This window comes from Oryctolagus cuniculus, chromosome 1, assembly GCF_964237555.1.
Source record: "Oryctolagus cuniculus chromosome 1, mOryCun1.1, whole genome shotgun sequence".
NCBI classification, from domain to species: domain Eukaryota; kingdom Metazoa; phylum Chordata; class Mammalia; order Lagomorpha; family Leporidae; genus Oryctolagus; species Oryctolagus cuniculus.
In genome coordinates, this window is record NC_091432.1 from 207,045,679 (window position 1) to 207,068,645 (window position 22,967).

A 22,967-nucleotide genomic window follows, 5' to 3' on the forward strand; every position below is an offset into this window, starting at 1 on the left:
CAAGATTATGAGAAGGAGGCCATTATCCTCCAGATTGGAATAGATTTGCCAAGCTTAAGGCAATGTATGTGAGAGAGAGCACTTACACATTTGTTAGGAAGGGTGGTGGTTCTTCAAAGCACCAACAAAATACCCCCATTAAAAATGAATAGTATTATTCATTAAAATAGTATTATTCATTAAAAATGAATAGCAACTTCTTCACCCAAACAGGTAATAGAATTGTTCCACAATATTAGTAAAGAAATTTCCTGCCCTCCTTGACTTCTACTTCTTCCCCATTTTCCCATGAACAATAGGGGCTGAGGAAAGGAAAAATAATATAGAAAAGGACAGGATATGTTAGCAGTGAGTAAAGGGCTTTTCTGAGAGAGGAGAGATATTCAGAGTTTTTCTTAATATTTAAATAAAAACTTTTTGATTGCTAAATTGAGAAAGTGTTGGCAACCTTTAATGATCATGGAACATTTCTGTATACAAGAATGAGCAGGAAAATCCTGTGACTTGAGAAAGCTTTCACCCAGCAACAAAAGAACAATGAGGGTAAGACTGGAGATAAAAATTGGGAGCCAAAAAGAGACAGCTGATATTTGAAGGCATAAAAGTACATGAGGTAACTCAAAGGGACTGAGCCTCAAACAGGCAAATGCAAGCTGTTCTCACCTCCATATAGTGAGGGGCCACGTGTTGTGTAAGCAAAAGATAGAACCATAAAACAACAGCATTTAGGACCATAAAAATATTTTTCTTTACAACGTGTTAATCTTTGTTTTAGAGAAAATGATCACTTCAATAGAAATGGAAGGATTCTTTAGCAATGATTAAAAAATCCCTATTTTTAAAAAAAATATTAATTCAATTTCATTTAAAATTTTGTCTAATTTTAGCAAATATGCATAGCATCAATTAAGGAGAAACCAGATGCTGAAGCTATGACTGAAAGGGGAGAATTGTAAATTTTGGACTTATACAAATGTACTACTGAATCCAGACTTCAATTTTTAAGTTATAGAACTTAGAAATATTACTAAATGACAAATATGTCTGCTTGCTGTGGCTATTGTGCAGATGGATGAAGTGTTTCAGGCAAAAGATCTTGGTGATGGGGCCGGCACTGTGGCCTAGTAGGTAAAGCCGCTGCCTGCAGCGCCGGCATCGCGTGCGGGCACCAGTTTGAGTCCTGGCCACTCAATTTCGGATCCAGCTCTCTGTTATGGCCTGAGAAAGCAGTAGAAGATGAGTCAAGTCTTTGGGCCCCTGTACCCACGTGAGAAGACACAGAATAAGCTCCTGGCTCCTGGCTCCTGGCTTCAGATCTGCACATCTCCAGCCGTTGCTGTCATCTGGGGAGTGAACCAGCGGATAGAAGACCTCTCTCTCTGCCTCTCTTTCTCTCTCTGTGTAACTCTGACTTTCAAATAAAAAAATAAATCTTTTAAAAATCTTGTGCAGTATTTAAAAAATATACTATTTTTCTTCCCCTTGCAGTACTCTCTAAAGAACTTGTTTTTCCAAGTCGTACCTTCTAAATATTGGATTGCTAAATATAAATAAGCATATGAATCTGAAAGCTCTGCCATTTATTCACATTGCAAATAAACTTGTACACTATTATATAAAAGACTTGCTTCAGTCTTGATAGCATTTTCAGATTCTTGGCACTACTAGTTCTTCAAATTATTCGTAAGCTTTGAAGACAGATTTCACTTCATTTAAGAGATTTCAGTCTCACAGGGTCTACTGCTCCCTCACCCCCAGGGCATCCTCTCCCCATAGCCGATTGATTCATTGCACAGTTGTTACAGTTCATTATAAGAATGAGGGATGTTGATAATTCAGCAGATGCAATTCGTTGGCCTCTTCATGGGTCACCCACCACTCTGAGTTTTGCTATTTAAAACAGGGCGGCATAAAGTGGAGGAGTAAAGTAAAAAATGGGGCTCACTTTAAGTCCTTAGGTTTGCTTTAGTACATCTTTTATAAATCAAATCAGTGAAAAATTTTAAAATTTTAAAGTTTGTTTAGTTATGTAATTGTTTTAACAATATTATTTATTTTAAAGGTGTTTATTAATACATTTGATTACCAGGGTCACAGCAAACAAATGACAATTATTACAACACAGTTCCCATAAATTTTCATGTTAATGAGATATTAACACAAACAGAAACAATTCAATGTAATTCTTAAATATAATTCTAAATCATTGTTGTTTTATAGTAAGAAATTCACTATGACAGTGTGATATTTTTGTCTTCTTGGTCAACACTGTTATCTATAGCAGTAGCACCACTTAAATTTTACTAACAAGAAAAGATCTTCTACAAATATAAGATAATTGGTACAATATGCTGAACATCCTATAGAGGAAATTGTCAGTTGACAAGTGGTTATTTAGTGTGTGCTAAACAATGTAAATATTGAAACTTCAGTGGGAAAAAAAAAACGGGATAGAAGAAAAGAAAGATAGATATGGCAAAGTGATGCATTATCAGTCTTGCTACCATTTAGTGACTAAGAGCAAAAAGATTTTCTATGGAGATCCACAATGTAAATACAGGAAAATTTTGTGGACAAAGAGTGTATACTATTCCTTGGTTTTGTCTATGGGAAAACAAGGAGAAGAGGAAATTTCTCTCCTTATTCCTATTGAGAAAATTTCAGCTCATTGGGAGGATTCTTACTAATCGGGTTCTATTCTCTGATGTCTTTCAAGGACTTGATATGTCAGATCTGATATCTTGTGCTGTATCATTTCATCTAAATCAAGAAAGGGTGAGAAAATCCTAAATCTATAAAGGGGTTTGGCTGGTAGCTGGATTATAGAAAAGCGAGCGAGTCTGGTGACCTCCTGGCATGTCACTCGCAGTTTTTGATGCAGCAGAAAAGGAGAGAGGAGCAGCACCTACAGAGGGTTTGTCCATGGAAAACTAGGTGGTATGTAAGGATTACCTCCCACATAACATCACGGTTTTTACACAGGCAGCAGTGCAAAATTTGTCAGAGTAATAGATTAGCTAATATCTGATAATTAATGAGTGATTTATTGAATTAATAAATGAGCTATACACTAAAGAATTATGAGACCAAATGGGATAGTGGAGATGAAAAGGAAAAATAAAAAATTAAATAAGTAAACTATTTTTCTATAAGTAATGCTTTATTTCCAGTTTTTGAAGAGCTGAAATTTCTGCTTAATAACTGAATTTCAAAAAAAGCAGTTATTCTTTAAATACTGAGAACTAGGGAAAATTATAAAGAAAAAACACATTTTTCATTAAGATGCTAACAAAGAAAGCAATCAATCATTGGCTAACTCAGTTAAAATAAGTCAAATGGAATGTTTGCATAGTGTTCATTTTAATAAAGAAAGTTTACATAATTTATCTCTCCTAATCCTTTTTCATTCTTGGCTATCAAATTGGTCTTTTCCAAACCATTTACATGAAGACAAAAGTGCTGACTGCATATTTTCCAAGTTCAAGTCACCATCAACTTCTCTCTCAGGGTAAAACATAAAAAAAAGAGGAAGTACAAGGTGTAATAGTAAACTAGTGTTTTATTGGGTATCATAACTAATTAACCAGATAATTTTGAAAGTATGTACACCTATCCCAAAGAAACAGTTTCAAATATATGTTTTAAGGCTCCTTCCATTGTTATGTGCTATAAAAATGTGTGTGTGTGTGTGTGTGTGTGTATATATATATATACACACACAGAGATAGATTTATTTATTTGAGAGTCAGAGTTACAAAGAGGGAGGGAGAGACAGATATTGCCCATTTGCTGGTTGATTCTTGAGATGGCCACAATGGCCAGGGCCAGGCCAGGCTTATGCCAGGAACCAGGAGTTTCATCTGGGTCTTCTGCATGGGTGGCAGGAGCAAAAATATTGGGCCATCTTCCACTGCTTTCCCAGGCCATTAGCAGGGAGCTGGCTCAGAAGTGCAGCAGCAGGGATACGAGCCAGCACCTATATGGAATATCATTGTCGCAGGTAGCAGCTTTACTGACTATGCCACAATGCCAGCCCTAAATACATACTTACATACACGTATACATACTTACATACATACATATGTATATGTGTATGTATGTGTATGTATATATATATATATATATATATATATATATATAAAATTTGTTTTCCATAGATACTTGTGCAGCAATTCTGGCAGTGTGCTGAGTATTGTAAAATGTTGCAAGAGCTGACTATGCCACATAACAAAAGCTTTATTCTGGCTCCATTAAAGCCACAATAATAATTTCTAAAAATATAGTCCTTTACTCTACTATAAGGGCCAGCTGTTTTCTTTTATTCTGTCATAGATTATGTGTTGCTCTAATAGAAATTATACATGTTTAAATAAAGCATATATTATACACTCATTAATTTTCACAACAAGAAAACAGGTCAGATAAATAATAATCTAGGGTTAACATGCAAATATTTGTCAAATTAAACTTTATTAAACACAAATAATTCAATTCATAAATCTGATTTTTTTTCCTTTCCAGTACTCATAAAGTTTAACCACTACAGCCATCCAAGCAGTCTTCCAGAGTATAATCCAAGGTATTTTGTAATGTAGAGATTAAAGGAAATTGAGCTTCTGCTGTGTGTGTTACCAGAGCATAAGTGTACAATAGCAATTAAGGATGGGAAAATGGTTTTAATTCAATGATCGAAAGGGCTTTTGTCATTGATCTTGTTTGAATATATTTCTCACAGTTCATGTGTTAGAAATTAATCTCCGTCGGCGCTGCAGCTCAATAGGCTAATCCTCTGCCTGCAGCGCCAGCACCCCGGGTTCTAGTCCTGGTCAGGACACTGATTCTGTCCCGGTTGCTCCTCTTCCAGTTCAGATCTCTGCTGTGGCCCTGGAAGGCAGTGGAGGATGGCCCAAGTGCTTGGGCCCTGCACCCACATGGGAGACCAGGAGAAGCACCTGGTTCCTGGCTTTGGATCAGTGCAGTGTTCCGGCCGCAGTGGCCATTGGGGGATGAACCAACAGAAAAGGAAGACCTTTCTCTCTGTCTCTCTCTCTAACTGTCCACTCTGCCTGTAAAAAGAAAGAAAGAAAGAAAGAAAGGAAGGAAGGAAGGAAGGAAGGAAGGAAGGAAGGAAGGAAGGAAGGAAGGAAGAAGAAAGAAAGAAAGAAAGAAAGAAAGAAAGAAAGAAAGAAAGAAAGAAAGAAAGAAAGAAAGAAAGAAATCTCCAATGCCACGATGTGAGGAGGTAGATTTTAATATTTCTAAAAGGTGATTAGGTTATCAGGGACCTTTGCAACAATGCTGTTACTGTAGTAGTAGGTTAGTTATCCTAGGAGTGAATTTGTTAAAAGCTAGTTTAGTTTCTATTGCTCTCTGTTCACTTCCACCTTTTGAATGATATGACATAGCATGAAGCCCCTGGCTAGATATCAGGGCCATGCGCTTGAGCTTCTCAGCTACTAGAACTAAGAGCCAGAGTAAACTTCTGTTGTTTATAAACTACTCCATCAAAGGCATTTTTAACAGCAACACAAAGCAGACTAAGACAGTCATCATGAGGAAGACGTGTACTATTTAGAAAGTGAAGAATCCAGGCTGCTATAGATACAAATATTCCCTGCATTCATATAACTTTTTCCTACAGAATATTTTTCCATCTGGAGTTTTCTTTGTAGATGCTCCTAGGCAAGATTTTTTGAGTTGCACCTGAGCACATGGATAACCTCTCAGATCTCTACTCCTTCAAGCACTGTCTGTGATCTATTGTTATCCTTGTCATATTCATAGCACCATGACTTTTTCTCATGCTCGAGTTACTGATGCCAAGTCTTGTGATATCAACTATGAGGTAAAGGAATGACTTTCAAGACTTCATATAATGTTTGTCTTTTTTTCACCAAAAATACAAATATGTATATTTTTTTTCATCTTGAAAGAAGCATTACACAGAGGAGTCAGGTACCCTGACCACATTTATTGTGCTTTTTTTTTTTTTTCTTTGAGGGTATGGTTTCAGCAACAAAACCATTTCAAAACCAACTGCAACTTTACAAGATTTGGTTTTAATATGCATCACTCCCCAGAGCCAAATTTTAATTTAAGTTTTCTAGTGAGTTATATAGTTGACGCCTTTGCAGATTGCACTGTGCACTTGGAGCATAAGAATTCATGAGACAACCTCAGCATTTTCATTAGAAACAGCATGTCCAAAATCATTACTCTACCTGCAGGCTCCTTAGCTAATAGATACAGAAATCTAATGCAGACCTAATGATATATTTTAGTTGTCCCCACTGCTACTTATAACTTTACAAAAAAACACACACCCATATATTTTGATGAGGACAAATTATAACCCTGATTTCCAAGTTACTTTTTTTCTCTAGCGAGCTTGAACCTACAAGGGTGCTGTGCAATCAGCACACTGAAAATAATGATGGTTTATGTGCAAAATACAAAAGCTTGAAACCAGCTGCCTGAGAATATTTTAACTTCTGCCACAAATCTACATGCCTAAGTTCAATTTTTAAAAACACTGCCTAAATTATAAATAGTAAGTCTTAATCAAAACTACTGTAGAGTGATTGATTCTATTCATATAACAATAAATAACAAACTTGTATAATCTAGCAAGTGAGAGGTCAGGTTAGCAGTCACAACTAGGGAGAAAAAAAGAGCAATAATGTGAGAAGCAAAAAGGAAGCTTATGAGAGGCTGACAACATTGTATTTAGCAGAGTAAAGATTACACATGTATTTCAAATGTATACTTTTTTGTGTGTATGTTAATAGTCTATAGTTCCTTGAAGTTGAAATAGATGGAGGATTTCTTAAGTGTTACCATCATGCCTCATCTTAATCTTCTCTTGATAATAACAAAACATCAAAACCAAAACATGATCCAGCTCGTTTGATGGAATAAAATAAGTTCACAAGAGTACAAATAGTTAGGCTTTGTTGCAAGAAACTAATTTTTGCAATAATATTATAATTCATTTTACCTCTACAATTCTAATGAAGCTAAGGGAATAAAAAATTCTATGCAAACTATCAATGGAATTGTTTTAAACTGTCATCCCTTATATGTTCATTAATAACTAGATATGTGAGGGGACTTTAAAGTTCATGAGAAATGGAGTAAAAAGGACAAGTTTATCTTGGTACAAAAGAATTTTTAAATCCATGTGTTAAGGTTTGAATAATCAAGTGTTCCCAGAGGCCCATGTGTTAAGGGCTTGATCCCCACAGTCTTATGTTAATGGGTTCAGGATGGAATTTAATCCAAATATGAAGTCTCAAGGCAGTGCTCAGAAAATGATTGGATTAGGTTGTTAGAGTGCAGCCCTATGATCAAATCCTTATGTCGTTATAAGGAGAGACACAAAAGTAGATGATGAGCCTGCTTCCTGTCTTGCTAAGAGATCTTTCCTGTACACCCAGTCCACAGTCCACAATCCTTAGAGGACACCAGAGGAAGGGGACATCCTAGCACAGCAGTTTTGCAGTTCTGGCCTAAAGCTTAGGATATTTTTATAGTTTCCCTTTGATGTGTCTGTGGAGTTTTTGTTAAATAGGTTTTGGTCACAATCAGTGCCCCATTATATTTACCTATTTTTATGCTTCGCAAAGCCAAATATATGTGTGTATGCATGTATGTGGTGTATGTATATATGTATGTATGAAAATTGAATATTTTTGCAATTGATTTCAGAAAATACTGTCATTTATTATAAATGATACAATAATAGTAAGTCAATGTAATTTCATCCACAAAGCAGGTAAAAATAAAAAATTATAAGAACAATTCTAATAAGAAAAGTGTCTACAATTACATGTATCAATTTGTTCTTTTGGTGCTCTTTAGGAGCAATTAACACAACATGTAAAAAAAGATTAATTTAAAAAGGGGATATTATAATCCATATTCTGGAAACATAGCTTGTGAGGACTACTTAAAATACAGAACAGGATTTTATTTTTGTAAATGCTTTTAGTATATTTTATCTACAATACTAATAAATCATTATAATTTTTAAATTTCTTTTCCTTCTGCAACTGAATCTATAGACTTTTCTCCCCTTATCTGTAATTTGTAGGGCCTTTATTTTTAAGGCCATGGCAGAGTTTTATTTGCATAAACTGAATAAGAAAGTTCAGAGGCTAAATAAATCCATTTGTAAAAATTGAAAGAGGAAACACAGTGACTAAAACAAATATATGATAAGTTGATTTTTAAGAAAAGAATATGAACTTTATATTAGTTTCTTTTGTATTGATTATAACACTCTCTACCTTAAAATTATTTTATATCTCCATTTTGTCAAGGTCCTCAGAATGTCAAGCTGGTCTTCCATGGTTTGCCTTCTTAATGCTTTCAGCCTCCTTTCTGATCAAGTCCTCTGTACTTTACGCTTACTCCATAATGAACTATCTGCTGTTCTTAAGACCCTTTCAAGCCTCTTTAAATTTGCATATATAAAGCCTCTATAAATGTAACCTCCTTGTATCTGAAATGCTTTGTGTTCTTATCCACTTGGTCATCATTTTCTAAAACTATTCTTTAGAGCCCTTCTTGATATTCCCATCCTTACATAAATTGTTTCTTTCCTCTATTATGTCCCAAAAATATACTGACACAGAATTCAAGCTCAATCTCTTTTATATTCTATTACACCTGCCTAATTTCCCTGCCCTTCTAACTGCTTGAGCACTTTGAACGCAAGAATGATTGATCTCTACAGTATCTCTAGCACCTTGTATAATTCTGTATACTATCAAAATATTTGTGAAAAACAATATTTGTGGAACAAAGAACCCACAGACTCACAAATATGCTAAATGATTCTTTACTAAGATATAAGGGGAACTCAATGCAGGGGGTATAGATGCTGGTGTACTTGGGCATAGACAGGCAAATAAAAAAAGAACCTTAATCTAAACCTCACAACTTTTATACCATTTAACTCAGGACAGGCATTTGGCATAGTGGTTAAACTACTGGTTGAAATGCCTGCAACCCATATCAGTGTGTCTGGGTTTGAGACCCAAATCAGCTACTTACACCTTCCTGCTAATATGTAACATGGGAGGCAGCAGGTGATGGCTCAAGTACTTGGATTCCTGCAACCACCTGGGAGGCCTGGATTGAGTTCAGCCCACCTCCCACCTCTTCCTTGTGGATATTTGGACAGTGAAACAGCAGATGGGGACTCCATCTCTTACTGTATCTCTCAGTCTCTGTCTCTCTCTCTACCTCTCAATAAAATCTTTAGAAATTAACACAAAATGAATTATAAACTTAAAGGAAAAATAAAAATGAACTCAGTAAAATGTAAATTATAAAAATAATTCACTAAACATCCATCAGAACATCTAAAATAATTATATAAAAAATGAAGTAGTGGCTTAACCCATTGTGCCACAATATTCATCCCTCAGCCAGTTCTATGGTACTTTTCACTGTGATACAAAGCCAAGTTTACCCTGAATGAAACAATCAATGACTTTCTGGTCTGGAACAAATGACTATTTATAATGAACCTCAAATTCTCCCTTATACTTTGCCAAATAAAAGTGAACTTACTTTTTATATTTACACATACTAGTACCAAATTAGCACCAAATACCCACCTGTGAAAACACTAAATAATTTGTGGACAGGTATGTAAATACATACATACAGAGGTTGATAATATACCCATATGTATTACATTTGTGCATGATACATAGCACATATATGAGGGATACTCAGTTCATGGAAGGGGTTGGTATTATGTCACAGCAGGTTAAAGCCAGGGCCTACAGAACTGGCATCCCACGTGGATGCCAGTTTGAGTCCCAGCTGCTCCACTTCTGATCTGCTCCCCTACTAATGTAGTGGAGGTCCGCCCAAGTGCATGGGTCCCTGCACTCGCGTGGGGGACCCGAAAGAGGTTCCTGGCTCCTGGCTTCATCCTGGCCCTGTCCTGGCTGTTGTGGCCATTTGGGGAGTGAACCAGAGGATAAAAGATCTTTCTCTCTCTCTCTCTCTCTCTCTCTCTCTCTCTCTCTCTCTCTCCCCTCCTTATCTAAAACTCTACTTTTCAAATAAATAAATAAATCCATTAAAAAAGTAATATTACCACAAACTGGCAAGAATTCAAAGAAAAACAATCACTCACACATTGTTAATGGGAATGTAAGATTGTACAGCCACTCAAACAAGTTCAGTTTCTCATTAAAATAAACATAGAACTACCATGTTACTTTGCAATTGTATTCTTAGGCATTTTCCTTGGAGTAGTGAAACTAACAATAGCAAATGTCCAGAGCCATTTTAACTGTAAAATCCAAAAATGAATAAAAAATTCCCTTTGTCCTTCAATAGGCAAAAGCTTAAAAAACTGTTACATATGCATACTACAGACTACTGCAAAGAATTACAAAGGAATAAGCTATTGATACATATAACAATCTGAATGAATTTGCAAGAATTATTGCTGAAAGAAAAAAGCCCATTGCACTATAGTGATAGATACAGGAATATACATATGGGATACAATTATACAGAGTGTACCCAGGAGTTCAAGTGAAATCGGGGATATCTGAATAATATCATAGATGTTATCAACATCAATATCATATTTGTACTATAGCTTTGCAAAATATCATTGGAGGAAACTAGAAAAGATTTCTGTAAATTATTCCTATGAACTCATGATTATCTACAATTTCTTTTTAAAGATTTACTTATTTATTTTGAAAGGCAGAGATTCAAAGAGAGAAGGAGAGAGAAAAAGGGAGAGAGAGAGAGAGAGAGAGAGAGAGAATCTTCCATCTACTGGTTGACTCCCTAAGTGGCCACAAAGGCTGAGGCTGGCCAGACCAAAGACAGGAGCCTGAATCTTCTTAGTACTAATTTTTTTTTTTTTTTCTAAAGGCAGAGTGGACAGTGAGAGAGAGAGACAGAGAGAAAGGTCTTCCTTTGCCACTGGTTCACCCTCCAATGATCCGAAGCCAGGAGCCAGGTAATTATGCTGGTCTCCCATGGGGTGCAGGGCCCAAGGACATGAGCCATCCTCCACTGCACTCCCTGGCCACAGCAGAGAGCTGGCCTGGAAGAGGGGCAACCGGGACAGAATCCGGCGCCCCGACCGGGACTAGAACCCAGGGTGCCGGCGCCGCAAGGTGGAGGATTAGCCTAGTGAGCCAAGGCGCTGGCTCTTAGTACTAATTTTTAAAAGCCTTGTTTTTGCACTTAAATATCAGTATTTCTTGAACTTAAACATCTGGAAAGTTGAATTATTACTTGCTTAATTTTTTGTTCTGGAGTAACATTAGTATTTCCTAGGGTACTTATGATAATGCTTTGATATATTTGTATGAATTGAAGATAAATGGACTGTTGTAACGTTTATTCTTAGAAAGCAAATAATTCAAGATTGTAATACCTTGTGTATCACATTTCTTTTTTAAACAATTAGCATAAATACATACTTTTTAACTTTCTTTTTTTAAAAAAAGATGTATGTTATTTATTTGAAAGTCAGAGTTACAGAGAGGGAAACACAGAGAAAGAGGTCTTTACATTCACTGATTCACTCCTCAACTGGCTGCAACAGCCAGGGCTAAACCAGGCCAAACCAAGGAGACAGGAGCCTCATCCAGGTCTCTCACATGGGTGGCAGGGTCCCAAGCACTTGGGCCATCTTCTGTTGCTTTTCCCGGGCTATTAGCATGCAGATGGATCAGAAACAGAGAAGCCTGGACAGGAACCATTGCCAATATGGGATGCTGGTGTCGCAGGCAGCAGCTTTACCCACTACGCCACAACACCAGCCCTTCAACTTTAATCTTAAGTGATACAATCTCAGATATTTCTCACATGAATCTAATATTCACTGATTTAAGACATATGCATTTGTCCTCTGAATATGTAAAATAATTTGTTTTCTCAATTTTACATATGTATATTGAATTATATGTTAGGTTAAATAGAATCTTTCTAGAATAAGGTTAATATGACATTTAACTGTAATGTGTAGATATAAATTTGATGTACTCATTACAGTTTGCTAAAGACCTTTTTATCTGTTATTATTTAATTACTTCAAATGATTCTCATTGCCTCAAAAACAAAATCACAATTAGAAGATATATAAAGATTTTAAATTATAATCTCTTCTTACTTTAAAAAAAATAAACCTACGTTCCCCTTTAACTGATTACACAAGCAGGTTGCTTCCTTTAAAAAGTTGTCCACGCTTGGCTTCTTTATATATTGCACTAAAAATAAGATAAGACGTCTAAGCACCATATAACGTTTGCTTTATTATCCTTGGATGCTCTCGGTAGCAGTATTCTTTCTCCACTTAGAAGAATTAAAAGTTAATTTCTTTATTCTTCCACCTCTAGGAAGTTGTTTTAGACATATTTTCCCCTGTTCCTTCTACTAAGTATAATCAATAGCTTGTGTGAACAGAGAACAATGAATCTATTGTTAATGTTTTTATGAAAATTTTATTGAGATAACTGCAAATTCATGGGGCTGGCACTGTGGTGAAGAAGGCTAAGCCTCCACTTGCAGTGCCAGCATCTCATATGGGTGCCAGTTTGAGAACCGGCTGCTCCACTTCCTATCCAGCTCCCTGATAATGCTTCTGGGAGAGCAGCAGAAAACGTCCCAGGTTCTTGAGCCCCTGCCACCCACGTGGGATACCTGAATGAGGCTTCTGGCTCCTGGGTTTGGCCTGGTTCAGCCCTGGCCGTTGAGGCCAGCTGGGGAGTGAATCAGTCGATGGAAAGACCTCTTTGTCATTCCCTCTCTGTAGTTTTCAGTTCCAAATAAATAAAATAATTAAAAAAAAAAAAAAAAGTTGAGGGCCGGTGCCGTGGCTCACTTGGTTAATCCTCCACCTGCGGTGCCAGCATCCCATATGGGTGCCGGGTTCTGGTCCCGGTTGCTCTTCTTCCAGTCCAGCTCTCTGCTGTGGCCCGGGAGCGCAGTGGAGGATGGCCCATATGCTTGGGCACCTGCGCCCGTGTGGGAGACCAGGAGAAGCACCTGGCTCCTGGCTTCATATCGGTGTAGCTCCGGCTGTAGTGGCCATTTGGGGGGTGAACCAACAGAGGGAAGGCCTTTCTCTCTGTCACTCTCTCTCACTGTCTATTTGTCAAATAATAATAATAAAAAAAATAAAAATAAAAAGAAGAAAGTTGAAGGGCCAGCTCTTTGGAGTAGTGGGTTAAAGCTGCTGCTTGTGGTGCTGGCACCCCATACGGGCACTGATTGAGTCGCAGCTGCTCCACTTTTGATCCTGCTCTCTGCTATGCCATGCAAAAGTAGCAGATAATGGCCCAAGCACAGTCATGTGGGAGACCAAGAAGAAGTTCCTGGCTCCTGGATTCAGATAGACCCAGCTCTGGCCATTGTGGCCATTTGGGGAGTGAACCAGTAGATGGAAGATTTCTCTCTCTCTCCCTCTCTCTCGGCCTCTGCCTCTCTGAAACTATGCCTTTCAAATAAATAAATATTTTTAAAAAAAGTTGAAAAAAGTGTGTATTTATGTTAATTGTTTAAAAAAGGAATGTGCCGGCACCGCGGCTCACTAGGCTAATCCTCCGCCTTGCAGCGCCAGCACACCCGGTTCTAGTCCCGGTCAGGGCACCGGATTCTGTCCTGGTTGCCCCTCTTCCAGGCCAGCTCTCTGCTGTGGCCAGGGAGTGCAGTGGAGGATGGCCCAGGTGCTTGGGCCCTGCACCCCATGGGAGACCAGGAGAAGCACCTGGCTCCTGCCTTCGGATCAGCGCAATGCGCCAGCCGCCGCGCGCCGGCCGCGGCGGCCATATGAGGGTGAACCAATGGCAAAGGAAGACCTTTCTCTCTGTTTCTCTCTCTCACTGTCCACTCTGCCTGTCAAATAATAATAATAAAAAAAAGGAATGTAATATACAAGGTGATACAATCTTGAATTGCATATATTCTAAGAATAAAAGTTATAATAATGCATTTAATTCCTACAAATATATATCAAAGCATTATCATAAGTACCATAGGCAATACTAATATTACCCCAGAACAAAAAATTAAGCAAGTGATAATTCTATTTTTCAGATGTTTAAGTGCAAGAACAAGGCTTTTAAAAAATAGTCCTAAGAAGATCCAAGTACTTGTAGCTAATAAATCTGTTTCTATTTAATATGAAAATTCAAAATTACCTATGGGATAGAGATTTGAATTTTTTCACTAAAGTACTAGAAAGGGAGAATTCGAAACAATATTTAAGACTTTTGTCACTTCCCCTTTATTTATTTGAATATAACTTTCATTTAAAGCACTTCTTAATACTTTATAAAGCATCACAATTGCCCTCAATAAACCTCAGTGTCATGTGCATTTTAACAGCTTCTGCAAGAGAGGAAGCTTCTGATACTAGAGCTCTGAGAGCTTGATTATATTCTAGTGAGTGAAAAAATAAATCTTACTTCATAAAAATTTCATATTTTATTATAAAAACACAAATATGATTAAAATAATAACATTCAAATTCAGAAATGAAACATTAAGCAAGAGAAAGCTTTAGGTTTAGATACCTATAAACCTAACTCAGGATACAAAATCAGAAGCAGACAGTAGAAAGTAAAACTTCAGGTCCCTGAGAGAAGATAGTCAACACTATTCTGTGAATAATGGGGATCCTACAATAGCCTTTTCTTCCAATCAGCAACAAGGTGGTACTGTCAAGACAAAATCTCCCTGTCTAATTTATAACCAGATGCAAGCTACTTAAAGATGCAATAGAGAAGTAGTAGGGATATTCAATTTGACCAGAATCCAGTTTATACATCCTGTAGTCTAAAGAATTAGAAATATTATCTATCCAGGAGCCTGAAACTCCAAGTTATTAACATAAAACCAGTTGAGTTGTATATAAATGTGCATAATTATTGTTAATTTTTTAAAAAATTTATAAAATAAAATAGTAACTGAAACTGAGAAAAGTAAAATAAAATATACAAAGGAAAATAAACTAGAAAGGCAAATTTAAAAAGCTGAGATCAATTAGTTATGGAAATTAAGTTTAAGTACTTCAAGACATTGAAGACGGAAAACAAAATGAAACAGATTTCTTTGGCAAAAAAGGATTAAGTAAAGAAAATATACAATAAATGTAAATTAAAAAAACAGAGCAGTGGATATTAATCGAAATAAACAGATAATGGTCCTTTAAGGTAAATAAATAAGTAGACTCATCAATTAAAGACAAAATATACATTTTATAAACATAAAAAAGAATGAACTGAAATCCAAAATGCATGTGCTGTTTATGTGAATGTTTCACATGTAAGATATATCAAATGCAAATGATACAATGATTACTTGGTTACATCTTTAATCCTGTATAGTTGGATATATTCACTAACAGGGACTAAATAAAATTCTTTCTTTCAAATGAATATATTTTCTCTTTTTTTTAAAAAAAGACCCATAATTAATTTTAATTAATCTTGATTTTCCAGATCACTTCTTTTTTTTAAAGATTTATTTATTTTATTTGAAAGACAGAGTTACAGAGAAGCAGAGGCAGAGGCAGAGAGAGAGAGATAGATCTTCCATCTGGTGGTTCATTCCACAGATGTACTTAATGGCCGAAGCTGTGCCAATCCAAAGCTAGTAGCCAGGAGCCTCTTCCAGGTCTCCCATGTGGATGCAGGAGCCCAAGGATTTAGGCCATCTTCGAGTACTTTCTCAGGACATAGCAGAGACCTAGATTGGAAGTGGAGCAGCTGGGACTCGAACTAGCGCCCATATGGGATGCCAGCACTGCAGGTGGTGGTATTACTCGCTACATGACAGTGACAGAGCAGGTTTCAAGATCACTTATTTCTTTTTTTTTTTTTTTTCTTTTTTGACAGGCAGAGTGGACAGTGAGAGAGAGAGAGAGAGAGAGAGAGAGAGAGAGACAGAGAGAAAGGTCTTCCTTTGCCGTTGGTTCACCCTCCAATGGCCACCGCAGCTGTGGCCCGCGCATCACGTTGATCCTAATCCAGGAGCCAGGTGCTTCTCCTGGTTTCCCATGCTGGTGCAGGGCCCAAGGACTTGGGCCATCCTCCACTGCACTCCCTGGCCACAGCAGAGAGCTGGCCTTGAAGAGGGGCAACCGGGACAGAATCCGGTGCCCCGACCGGGACTAGAACCCGGTGTGCCGGCGCTGCAGGCAGAGGATTAGCCTATTGAGCCATGACACCAGCCAAGATCGCTTATTTCTTATTCTATCTAATCAGTAGCATAATCTACTTAAGCCAAAATATGTGGTAATTTAAATAATGACATTCTCAGACAGTATGTTCATGAAACAAAGCATTTCAGGTGTTGATACCATCACATATTTGTTTTTAATGTTCAGTTAGAAATGGTTATAGACTTAAAGGAAGTTGCCTGAAATGAACACAAAATTCTGTGAACTGTTCACACAGTTTCCCGCACTTTAACCATCATATCTGACTGTAGTACACACCAAAGTCAGGGAATTCACATGGGTAAAATATTGTTAACTAGATTACAGAACTCATTCAGGTTTTACAATTATTAAAATTCACTCATTTGTGTGTGCATCTGTATATGGTTGTATTCAATTCCATATCATATCTTAGTTCATATAATCCCCAGTGGAATCAAGATATGCAAATAAATCTCATTTATAATCAATTATATAAAAATCAAGGAATAAACTAAAGAGGTAAAAGACCTCTACTATGAAGATTATAGAACATTAATAAAAGAAATTGAAGAGGACACACAGAAATAGGAAAGACATTTTCTTTTCATGGATTGAAAAAATCAACATCGTTAAAAGTCCATGGGGCTGGCGCTGTGGTGCAGCGGGTTGATGCCCTGGCCTCGGGCACCAGCATCCTATGTGGGCACTGGTTCGAGACCCGGCTGCTCCACTTCTGATCCTGCTCTCTGCTGTGGCCTGGGAGGGCAGTGGAGGATGGCCCAAGTGCTTGGGCCCCTGCACCTGTGTGGGAGACCTGGAGGAGACTCCTGGCTCCTGGCTTTGGATAGCCGCAGCTCCGGCCATGGCGGCCATCTGGGGAGTGAACCATTGGATGGAAGACCTCTCTCTCTCTTTCTCTCTCTCTCTCTCTGCCTCTCTTCTCTCTGTGTAACTCTGACTTTCCAACAAATAAATAAATCTTTTAAAAAATCCATAGCATATAAGTCTATATATTCAAGAAAATTATTAGGAAACTATCAGTGATATTCTTTACAAAACTAGAAAAAAGCACCCTAAAACTCATACAAATTTATTAAAACAATTCAAATAGACAAAGCAATCTTGAGCAAAGTGAACAAAGCAAGAGGCATTACCCTAACTGACTTCAACATATAGTAGAAAGGACATGGGAATCAAAACAGCATGGTCTTGGAATATAAACAGAATCTTAGATTAGATTACACAATAGAGATAGATAACATAATAGAGAGCCCAGAAGTAAACACCCACGTCTGCAGCCAACTGTTCTTCAAAGAAGGTGGTGAATACATGCATTGGAAAAAGGATAGACTTTTTAAAAAGTTCTGGGAAAATCAGATATTCACATGCGAAAGAATGAAACTAGTTCCCTATCTTACACCATATACAAAAATTAAAATGGATTGATTAAAGATTAAATGTAACAATTGCAACTACTAGAAGAAAATAGGACAAATGCTTCAGAGCATTGTAATAGGGATGGATTTTTGGATAATACCCCAAAAAGTACAGGAAACAAAAACATAGACACAAAAATGGGATTACTGCAACTAAAAAGTTTCTGTACAGCAAATGAAAGAAAACAGGGAAAAATAGGAGTAAAGAATTAACCTAGAGCATGTGAAAAAATATCTGCAAACTATACATTTGATAAGGAGTTATTATCCAGAATATATAAGTAACTCAAACTACAGAATATGTTAAAAGTAAGTCAATCAAATACTCCAACTTAAAAATAGGCAATAGATCTAAAAAGACATTTAGCAAAAAGAAGAAATCAAAATAACCAACAAATAGAGGAGAAAATACCCAATATTATCAGTCCTCAGGGAAATGGAAATCAAAATCACTATTAAATATCATCCCACACCAGTTAAAAAGACAAAAACTAATATTCTATCACCAGAATCCTATAGGCTACTTATCTATCATCTCACAATTCACACATTCATTTCCTGAGACATGATAGTCACTGAATATATGTGATCCTGTTTTTTAACATTGACATAAATATATAGAGAGGAAGTAAAGATGAAAAACTATATCATATATCAGTGTGTATTACCTTTCAATTCTAAATTATTCATTTTTAAATGAATACACTTCACAGGAGTATTTTGTATATCAATGGATAAAACATAATTCATTATTTTGTGTTTAATTTTTTAGAAAACAATGTTTAATTAAAGATATATTTATAATCAATATTCACTTATCATATAATATGACTTCTCTATTAATTTTTACCATTCATGTTGAAATACATGGGGAAATGTGCATTGGTCATAATTCACAGTTCAGTCAGCAGGAAATTAATAGAAATGAAGCACTCCTCATACCATTCAAAATCATGGGGACGTTGTATTCCTCCAAAGATATAAAGCTTGGCTTTTAACACTGCATTTTCATTCCTTAATTTCTGAATTTTTATAAATAAGAGTAATATAATGTGAATTTGTGCATCTTGTTTTTTTGCTTTAATAAAATATATTTTTAAAAATAATGAACTGTTTTATTATGTATTCCTGTGACCATTACATTGTTCTTACTGGACAGCCACTCTAGCCCTCTATTCAACATTGTACTACAATATATAAAATGTCTATAAATTGAAATGAAAATGGTGAAATAAAACGAAACAACACTGCTTTCTGTTCTGATGGATCATAACTGTGTTCATACAACGCTACGAAAAATTCAAATAAAGACACAAGTTTAGTATACAACATGCATTAGATTTTATATTTTATCAATAAACAATTTGCAATTGATACGTAAAATATAAAATTTATAGCCACATCGAAATTAAAATTATTAGGTACAAATACAAAATGCATTCAAAACATGCACATTGAAAACAAAAAAAGTTCTCTGTTGTATTTTTAATGAGTTTTCAATGTAGATGTTTGAAAAAAATTTCACCAAATATAGTCCTGAGAAAATGATATTTTTTGTGATTGTGAATTGTATTCTGTATAAAATTTTATATTCTGTTTTTTGCTGATAGATAGGGATATAATATTTTTTCTAAATTGGCTTTGTAAACAATGAACATGCCATATTTACTTAATCAAACTAATGATCTATAATGCTATTGGATTTGGTGAGACCTATTCTCATACATCGCAATCATATAAACAAATGAAAACTTTGTATCTTTATTCCAAATCCTTTGTCTTCTTATTTCATGTTTTCCCTGTTATTATACTGTTTAGAATCATCACTACAATGTTGAACAAGATATGTACTAGCAGGTGTAATTTTCCCTTTTCAGATATTAATGGGAATGTCTCAGTAATGTGCCATTTAGTAAAGTGTTTGCTGTAAATTCTTTGTAGCCACTGCTTTTCAGATTTGGGTAGATCCTTCACATTACTAATCACTAACAGCTTGAAAGGGATGTGTTTTATTTTATCAAAATTTTTTTCCTAAATCTCTCCATATGCCCATATTTATTTTCTTATATGGTTGAGATACTGATATTAAAATTTCTATTTTTACATCACATTTATATTTCTGGAAATAAACACTTCTGTCATAATATTATTACTAAATACATAAATTATTACTAAATATATATATGTATATATATTATCTTTATATGATAAAATTTATCATTTTCTGAATACTATTTACTAACACATCTTTGTAGAATTTTTGCATCCTTGTTCATACAGGAGATTTGCATGCAAATTCCTGTTCTTTATATTGTGTTGAAATTCTGGTTTCTGGATTTTCTGGATTTGCAAAATAACAAGGGATCTATTTTTTTTCTGTTTATTGGGGGAAGTATGTGTAGTATTTCTTCCTTATATTTTAAAGAATTTGATCACTAAAAGCATTTTTGTATAGAGTTTCTCTTCTTTTTGTTTCTTTATTATTAAGTTACTTTACTTTTTAAATTTTGGAATAATAGTCAATACTTGTAATACTTTTATGCAGCACCATGCAATATTTAAACATATTAAATATTTAAGCATATTTAAACATGGTACCAATGTGTGTTTGTGTGTATCTCTCTAAATATATATATGTATATATATATATATATATCTAAATATATATATACACATATATATAAGTATATATGTGTGTATGTGTGTATATATATGTATATACACACACACACACACACACCCCTCATGATATCTACCAATTGGTTTTCCTGTTTCCTTATCTTTTATTTGTGTTTGGAGCCTTTTAGTTGCTTTCTCTCTGTCCTTTATACAGAATATAACACTTTGTTGTTTATTATAGTCACTGTAGTTACCTCACTGTGCTGTGGAATGCAAGAACCCATTATCTTAACACCATTGTGTCTGTATTTATTATCCAACCTGCCCTCACCTCTTCCTCCACCCTTCTCAGACTCTAGTAGTCAAGATTGATTTATATATATATATATTTTTTAATTTTTTAAATTTTTTTAAAAATTTTGACAGGTAGAGTGGACAGTGAGAGAGAGAGACACAGAGAGAAAGGTCTTCCTTTGCCGTTGGTTCACCCTCCAATGGCCACCGCGGCCAGCACGCTGCAGCCGGTGCACCACGCTGATCCGATGGCAGGAGCCAGGTACTTATCCTGGTCTCCCATGGGGTGCAGGGCCCAAGTATTTGGGCCATCCTCCACTGCATTTCCTGGCCACAGCAGAGAGCTGGCCTGGAAGAGGGGCAACCGGGACAGAATCCTGTGCCCCGACCGGGACTAGAACCTGGTGTGCCGGCGCTGCAAGGAGGAGGATTAGCCTAGTGAGCCATGGCGCCGGCCGATTTATATATATTTTTAACTTCTACATATGTTAGATGCCACGTGCTATCTGTCTTTCTGTGTCTGACTGGTTTCACTTACCATGATCTCCATTTCCAACCTTTTGGCTGGAAATGTTAACATTTCATTTCTTTATGGTTAAAAAACATTCCACACGTTTTACATTCACCATAATTTTCTTATCCAGTCATTGATCAATGGACACCTATGTTGATTCCACATCTTGGGAATTGTGAATGGTGCTGAAATGAACATGGGAGGGCAGGTATCTCTTTCATATACTGATTTCATTTCCTTAAGATATATATACTTAGATTGGGCTAGCTGGGTCATTTGGTAGATTTTGGTTTTTAAAGGAACCACCATATTATTTTGCAGAATGGCTATACTAATTTGCATTCCCACCAACAATGTAAAAGTGTTTCTTTTTCTGCATAAGCTCAGCAGTTAGTTTTTAATTCTTTATTTCAGGGTAGTTTTAAGTTTACTAAACAAAAAATGTTGAGTTATATAAATAGTTTCTATATATTATATACCCAACTTTACCTAATATTAATGTTTTAGTATATTTGATATAATACATAAACCACCCCAAATTTCCTTTACCTTTTAACCCAGACTCCCTGTATCCCTCTCACTACTCCCAGGCTCTAATAACCAACACTCTGTGTTCATATTGAGGTTTCCTTCTCTCTTTTTCTTTGTGTGCTGCCACACATAAGTGAGAACATGCCATATTTGTCTTTCTGTGTCTGACCGACTTTACTTAAAATGATGCCCTTTTCTATTTCCATCATTTTGCTGTAAAATTTATATGGCTGAATAGTGTATCTTGTGTATATGTACCACATTTTATTTATCCTTTCACAAAAACTGGGGCAAAAAATGAAACTGAAATTAAAGGAAACCAAAAGATGAACAAATCAACACTTATTTTCTGAAATGATAAAACAAAATAGACAAACTTTTAACCAGACTAATATATAAAAAAGAGAAATAACTCAAATAAATAAACTTAGAGATGAAAAAGAAGGCATTATCACTGATACAGTAAGAATAAAAAATATCATATAAAACTAATATGAATAACTATATGCTTAACAATGGGAAATGTGAAATAAATGGATAAATTGCTGGATATCTATACCTGACTATATTAAAGCAAAAGGATATAGAAAATATAAACATATTCAAAATTAGAAATGAGACTGAAGCAGTAATTAAAAGTCTAAAGTCTAGAATCTGATGGTTTTACACTTGAATTCTACAGAGAATTTAAAGAGAAACTAAGTCCAGTACTCTTTAGTATTTTCCAAACTATTGAAAAAGAGGGAACTTTATCAAACTCTTTATTAGTCCAACATCATTCTGATAGCAAAGACAAACACACACATACACACAAAACTACAGACCAATATCCTTGATGAATATAGATGTAAAAGTTCTTAACAACATTAACAGGGCGGAGCCAAGATGGCAGAATAGTGAGGACGCGTACTGATAGTCCGGGAAAAGATAGGTTGATAAAAGAGGAATTACAGTAATTAAAGGGAAAGGCTCAGGGGGAAAAATACAGAGGAAACTCTTCCGGATCTAGTGGATGTGACACAGACGACCAGTGGGGAGAGCAGGGATGGCCACGGCTCCGAGTCCACACATCGGCGCTGGAAGGGGAGGTGAGCTCAGTAACCTGAGACATTGGTGGGGGAACAGCGGACAGAGCTTAAAGGGAACCCGGCTTGAGGCCTGGCCGGGGAAAGTTCACCACACTGACTACAGGAAAGAAGAAAAAAAAAGGGGGGGTACTGTTACGGATGAGTTTCTCTCTCCACAGACCTTGCAAAGGCGAGCAAGAGACAAAGAGCAGGCGCCATTCTGGATACCCGTAACAGGTGTGCGACTTCAGAGCTGTGCGGGACGTCACAGCTGTGCACGAACTCAGAGCTGAGCATGACAGACCTGCGCC

The 22,967-nt window shown here is 36.2% G+C and overlaps 1 pseudogene; it reads right to left on the reverse strand.

The window, feature by feature from the left end:
- Positions 1-22,967, reverse strand: part of LOC100339949 (translin pseudogene) — a 183,801-nt pseudogene that overhangs the window by 131,961 nt on the left and 28,873 nt on the right.